The sequence below is a fragment of the Solanum pennellii genome, chromosome 11 (genome assembly GCF_001406875.1).
Source record: "Solanum pennellii chromosome 11, SPENNV200".
NCBI classification, from domain to species: Eukaryota; Viridiplantae; Streptophyta; class Magnoliopsida; order Solanales; family Solanaceae; genus Solanum; species Solanum pennellii.
The window spans coordinates 30,280,710-30,288,138 of NC_028647.1; the positions used below are offsets into that span (position 1 = coordinate 30,280,710).

The window sequence follows — 7,429 nt, forward strand, 5'->3', positions numbered from 1 at the left end:
ATACCCATCTAGAAACCTTAAGCTTTTCACCCAATTGAACAAGATTATTTTTTGTTCCTTATGTATTGTATACACAGCCTTGGGATATTTTCCATTAGTATCCTTTGCCAATTGAGGTCGATTGCAATACCTTAGCATATCAAGACGAGATTGGGGATTGTGTTTTGTTTTGTCTTCAGTATTAAGAATTGTGTTGAATACATTGTCAAAAACATTTTTCTCAATATGCATGACATCAAGGTTATGTTGAATCATGTTAGAACTCCAATAAGGCAAATCCTTGAAGATTCCTCGCTTTTTCCATCCACAAGACTTACATATTCTTCTATTAACTTCGTCTGCATCTAACTCTGTAACTTTTCTTAATCCCAAGTCACAAATTTGGTTCAGAATTTCCTCTCCTGTTCTATATGGTGGTGGTGGTGTTTTTACTGTTTGACCTTTAAGAAAGTTTTTACGATCTCTCCTAAATGGATGATGTTGATCAAGGAACATTCTGTGACAGTCAAACCAAGATGTTTTCCTTCCATTGTAACTTGAAGAATTGTGTTTCCTCCTTACAATAAGGACATGCCAACTTACCTCCAGTACTCCATCCTGATAACATAGAATACGCAGGAAAATCATTGATCATCTTCATCAAATCCGCCCTTAGTGTAAAATTTTGCTTCTTTGAGATGTCGAAGGCTTCTACACCTGTCTCCCATAACTTAGTCAATTTCTTTATTAAAGGTTGTAGATAAACATCAATTTGTGTTTTGGATTGTTTAGCCCTGAAACAATGGCTGTTAAGAACATATAAGCCTCCTTCATACACATACCTCGAGGTAAATTATATGGAGTAACAATCACTGGCCACGAAGAGTATTTCCTCCCAGACTGACTAAATGGTTGGAAACCATCAATACATAGCCCCAACCTTACATTTCATGGTTCAGAAGAAAAAAAGAATGAATTTCATTGAAGTGCTTCCAAGCCTCAAAGTCTGATAGATGACACATTACATCATCCTCTTTTAGTTGCTCATGATGCCATTTCATGTTAGCAGCTGTAGCATGTGATGCACATGATCTCTTCAATCTAAGAATAAAAGGAAAATAGTACATTCTTTAATAAGAGACCAATTTCCTCTTACGAGATCCAACACGACTCTTATACCTCTCGTAACCACAAAATTTACAAGATGTAAGGTGCTCATCATCTTCTCAATACAACATACAACCTGATTCATAACAATCAATATTTTCAACTGGCATACCCAAACACACTAGCTTTTTTGTTTGATAATAGCTATCAAGCACCATGTTATCTTTAGGTAAAACCTGTTTCAAAAACTGTCATTTAGTTATAACCTCGCTGTGAGATATTATTCTCCATTTTTATATTTAACATACGAGATACAACTGCAAGTTGAGAAAGGGAAGAATCAGGATATAATTTTGCGTCAGCAGCCTATAGCAAATCATAAAATTTTTGAGACTCTGGATTAGGCTCCTCCTCCATTGAAGGACTTGGATCCTCCTCCATTGAAGGTTCATAATGATGGGAGGAATCAGAGTTAATATTTCTATTCGATTTCCAACTCGAACCATGGTCGAAGTTGGGACCAGCTTCATCCAAAACCATTTGTTGATATGGATTGTCGTATCCTGATTAAGATTGAGGACCACCATTCAAATCATTAGCAGAAGAAATCTCCCTGATAAACTCTTTCTCCCCTTTATGTTTCCAAACATAATAGTTCTCAACAAATCTTGAATAAAGAAGGTGATATCTAATGGTCTTAACAACCATGTATTTAATGTTATGATATTTTTTACATGGACATCGAATGTTGTTACCACTCATGCGATTTGGTTGAGATCATATAAACTGAATAAAGTTATTCACGCCGGTGACGAAACTAGAGTTTATACCCCCTCGTCCATCCAACCTCTCGTACATCCAACCATGCTCTAGATTATTCATGTTCCTAATGTTGTTACAATAATTAAAATAATTAAAAATCATCTTTGTTATAACTTATATAGCTAGGATGACCATCTCATTAATCTTTTAATTAAATTAACAAAAAATAATTTAAAAAACACATACATTTATTGTTTTCCATAATAAGGGTTAACAAAATTTTTAACTGGAAAGAAAACAAAACCTTTTCACCTTAATAATGACCTCAAAGTTTGGCCTTAATTTTTTCATGACAAGAACATCAAAGACAAACTTATAGATTTAATAAGCAAGTAGAATCTAGCAAACAATTAACTTTCAGCCAACTTTTTACTTTTTTCTCATCATATTTTTTATATAGGCAAATTTTACCAACCAAAGTAAATATTGAAGTACAGAAAAAACTGAGTATTGGACATTGTACAGTGAGCCTCGATATTTCAACAAAATACTCAATCTTTACTAATTTCAAAGCAACATAGTTAACTACTTCAAAGAACACAAATAAATCTCATCTAAGTAGGGTAACAATAATTATATTCTCTAGTCAAATATCTATTTTAGCACAACCTATGTTGCCTGTAGCATGGACTTGGTGAATAATCAGATTAGTAAGTTGCATATAAATACGATATGTAGCAGCTAACTAATATCAATTTTAGAAATTAATAGATATAGTTGCCCATCATTGTAAATAAGTTAAATAACAAAACAATAAATTAGCTCAAGTAGTACTTGATAAGAAATACAAGATACAAGTATTTTTTTCTACCTTAAATGTTTTTTCCTTTTGCTACTCTATCTTCTCCTCCAGACACTTTTGTTTGGCTTGCTGTGTACTTCAGGAACATTTTTTTTTAACTTTAGCTATTAAGAGTTTAAACATTAATTATACAAATAATAGAAATTCAGGATTTAGGTTAAATACATGTTGACACTCAATTTTGGACCTCCACAATATAAATTAATTATCGAGCTTCTTCAATTTTGAACGATTTGAAATAATTAGTTTTTAGAAAATTTCAAAAATAAATAAATAATGATAATTGTTTACATGTTATTTAAAATATTTTGTTACTTTTGAAATTTTTAAATATTAAATATATCTTGATATAGTTTGTATATGGTCGGTATATTTTATAAATATTCAAAGATGGTCTTGGAAATGTTTTGTTTTAATTAAATATTTGGTTAATTAGTTTAATTATTCAATATTTATATTTTTCTAGTTATTAGTCTATATTTGAGTCCATTAATTCAAATTTGTTAAAATTAAAAAGCTCGTTAATTAAATTTTGAAAATTTATCCTATTTAAGATTTTAGCCTAATATCAAATTAAATCTATTTACGATTTTAGCCATTTTCTTTACATCCTTTCAAACATTTAAGAAATCAATATTGGGTCATCTTCTCCCAATTTTTCAGCAAACAAATAATCCATTCTTAAGCGCACTATTTTTCAGCAGCCCATTCTCAATCAAATACCAACCCATTATTATACGCAATTCCAAAAGAAAACCATACATTACAACATACAATACTACAACAGTACAACGCCAAAACAATACCCACCGGCCACCCCAACTTCGTTTCTTCTTTTTCGTGCTTTGCTTCGAATCGGACGGCTATCATCATTATCCCATTGAGAATTGTACAGGTATTGGTATAAAGCTGGCAGCCTTACCTTATTTTTTTTTGGAGAGGGGGGGTGGAGGGGGGGATTTTTGATTTTGGAATTTGGAAAAAGATCTATCCTATTTCCTCCTTTCATGCCCTAATTTTCCCCATATAAAAACCTCCATCTTATTCATTGTTAGTTAGAGGTTGGGCGATGAGAGCTGGAAAATAAAAGGAGGTAGAGAAAATGATAGTTGATAGAAAAAGGATTTTCTGAGGCCGAGAGTCAAAACTTGAACAAAAAAAGCATTCTCGATTATAATACAAAAGGATTTGAGTCTCTTGGCGTCTGTTTCATCTTTCATGCATCTTCGGAGCTCGCTGAAGTTTTCAGAATTTACATTGTGGTGATGGAAGTTCTGCTCGAATTCGTCGTCTCGGCTCGCTGCTCCGAAAGAGGTAAAAATTACTTTCTTCTATGCTTTAGCTTTTCTTTGTTATTTTATAATTAAGAGTGTCGTGAGTTTTATAATTGAACCACTGGACTGCTATTCTAAATTACTTCCTAGTTTCAATATAGCTTGGTTTTGTTATGAAAAGTCAGTTGATTCTCGATCTAGTTCTGTTTGAGTAGTCTATGTTCTTTTGGTTTGAGCTAAGTTTGATGACTGTTTGGTTCTGTTTTGCTCATGTTAGTTTCAATATAGCTTTGTTTTGTTATGAAAGTCAGTTGATTCTCGATCTAGTTCTGTTTGAGTAGTCTATGTTCTTTTGGTTTGAGCTGAGTTTGATGACTGTTTGGTTCTGTTTTGCTCATGTTCTGGACTGATGTTCTTTTCCGTTTGATTCGGAGTGTTAGAGTATCTTCGATATTGGAGCAATATTATAGTTTTCTATCCATTCTAATATAACGTGATTATTATTATGTCCTATTTCGAACATTGGTATGTTTTAGCCTTTTGAAGTTGGTCATTCAAGTCACTATCAACAAGCTCTCGTACTCATCAGAGTACTATAAGATTTTAGTATTTATTTGGATGGCTACTAATCTATCCTCTCTGTCCATCTCAGTTTGTTTCCTGATTTGTCACCAGATCTGTGTTTCAGTGTGAGGTTCTGTTATTTTCAAGAGTCTAGCTGGTTGCCATTCTCATTTTATTTTATTTTATTTTATATTTTTTCTTCGACTACCTGTTCTTAATCTTGATCTCTTCAAGTCTTCTGAAATTGGACCTCATCGAAAGTATGTGTTCTTATAATTGTATACATGTGTAGTAGCTTCTCTTATCTTAGTATTTGTTCATTGATTTACAGCTAATTCAAAGGGCTTATCTTAGTTTAAATCTAGCTTTATGAGTTTGATCAATTTCTCGTCTTCTTTAGTTCCCAAATAACTACTTGTTGTTTAGTCATGGACTTTGATGATTAGTTTAGTATTTAAGTTTCAGATATTGTCCCCCTTTTTGGTAGTAAAATGTTGTTATGACGTACTTATTTTATGTTAGCATGTTTGTCTCTCCGTGAATACAAATCAGTGTGAATCTTACTCCATTCTCAAGCAAATATGAATTGTGCTTGTTTTAGTTGGTTATTACCTCTTGTTGTAATTGTGATATATCAGTTGGTTATGTGAAAAAAAATTGAATTGTACTCGTGCAATTTATTCAATCATATGTTACTATTTGAAATTTCCATGTGCTAAACTCATTAAACTCATATGAACTTAAATATTCATGTAGTTTGATTTAATTCTAGCATGACGGGGAAGTAGACCTCAAGGTTTTATTTTAATTTGTTTCATGCATGTGGATTTGTCAATATCTCCCTGATTTCACATTTTTGGTATAGAAATGTCCTTGTTTTCTGTACGGGAGCCAACTTGAAGTTGAAACACTTCGTTAATTACCATATTCCTTCCAACATATGCATTGAGTAATGTTTTCATGTAACTTTGTTTTTAGAAGACATTCAAGAGAGTACTAATTTTCTTTCTTTCACTTTTTTTACACGAGATGCTTTGCTGAGTCCAAATTGGACTCTTTTCATCATCTCCTTGCATTTTCGAGTATCGAGTCAGCCTTACTTGTTCGAGTGAAAAGGAGGGAAAGTCACAGGTCTCGAAGTTGAATGAATTCGAAATAAATAGAGAAGTTGAAGAGATTGGGCCAGAAAAGCCCACATTTATTCTCAAGATTTTTGTACTTTTGTTATTTTGGGCCTAAGCCCTTGTTATTTTGTATTATTAATATCTTGTTAGTTTAGGATAGGTATAATTAAGGGCAAATTTTATATATAGCAAAGAAAAAATTGACAATTGTAGGCTATAGCAAACTATTCAAAATTGCATTCCGCAGCAAATTAAAAGTTTGCTACGGGTGACTTTTTGTGTACAACAGTTAATAAATATCTTTCTTTTATACAATTCAATTTTTTTTTAAAAAATAGGCGGCAGACAAATAAGGAAAAGATTCCATAATTCACGCGAACTCAGTTTTAGTTTCATTCTCTCTTTTTCTCCTTCACTCGTAATAGCTTCATTATAGACAATTCAAAAAATTGATCAAGCTATTGAAGTAGATAAATTATACACTTATACACACAATTGTATAATGAGGCAGTAAATTAGGCAGTATAAGATATGAATATAAAGCAGATATTAAGATATTATACATTTATACAAGAACAATTGTATAAGCACAGAAACAGATACAAGAATTTATTATACATTTATACAAATAGTATTGTATAAGGCATGAATCAACAGAAACACAAAACATATACTAATATAAATTATACATTTATACAACTACAATTGTATAAGCACATAAACAGATACAAGAATTTATTATACATTTTATACAAACAGTATTATATAAGGCATGAATCAACAGAAACACAAAAACATATACTAATATAGATTATACATTTATACAATTACAATTGTATAAGACATGATTCAACACAAAAACAAAACATATAATATAAAATCTAAATATATACATGAACAATGATTATACAGATACCTTATGATGCTTGATTGACCCAGAACCAACAGCTTCATTTTTATCATTATGAACCGTATAAACATCAGCTTTATGTTTGCTTTTCTTACTTGACCCAGTAACAATATCGACAAGATTCTTCACACCTCCATCAACAAATCTACTTGGGTCATTATTGAATTTGGATCTTATCTCTTGAATGGTAGTAAATTTAGACAATGAACCTGAAATCTCCCCAAATTCCTGAGTTAGACCCAATGTAAATGATGGGTGTTCAACATCAATTTCAACATGCAATGGTATACCTCTTGTGAATCTTTTCGATGGAGATTGGGCATCCATTGATTTAACCAAAAATCTGAAGGAATTAACAAGTGAAGTGAAAAGGTAGTTTTAAGAAATTCAAAAAAATGAACAAAAATTGATAATGTGAGATGAGTTTTAGGTAGTACCTTGAAATTTTTGAAATAGTTTGAAAAAACGCAATGACGTGTGTGATAGAAGAAGCTGGTAGTTTGAAATTACAATTATGGAGAAAATTGTGGAGAAATTGAAGGAAGAAGAAGAAATTGTATTTAAAGCACAGAAAGAGAGGAAAAGAGGATTTTGTTTTGGAGAATTTTTTTATACAAAATGGTGGGACCTGGTATAGCAAACTTACAGAGAGTTTGTCTTTTAAAGAAAATAATTGAAAGGGGATTTATTTGATATAATTACCTTCCTTAGTTTGCCATTCTCCACAATTTTCCCTATAATTAAAGTGGACCACAAGCCCAAAATGAAATAAGTCCAAATACCGGTCCAGGCGGACAGAAACCGGGTTTGGACCCCAACTCTCTCTCTCTCTCTCTCTCTCTCTCTC

The 7,429-nt window shown here is 31.9% G+C and overlaps 1 long non-coding RNA gene across 1 annotated transcript; it reads left to right on the plus strand.

Moving 5' to 3' along the window:
- Positions 1 to 3,354: 3,354 nt before the first annotated feature.
- On the plus strand, positions 3,355 to 5,992 carry LOC107003448. Its single transcript, XR_001454667.2, has 2 exons — positions 3,355 to 4,024; positions 5,578 to 5,992. It is a non-coding gene; the product is annotated as an uncharacterized LOC107003448 (long non-coding RNA).
- The last annotated feature ends 1,437 nt before the right edge of the window (positions 5,993 to 7,429 follow it).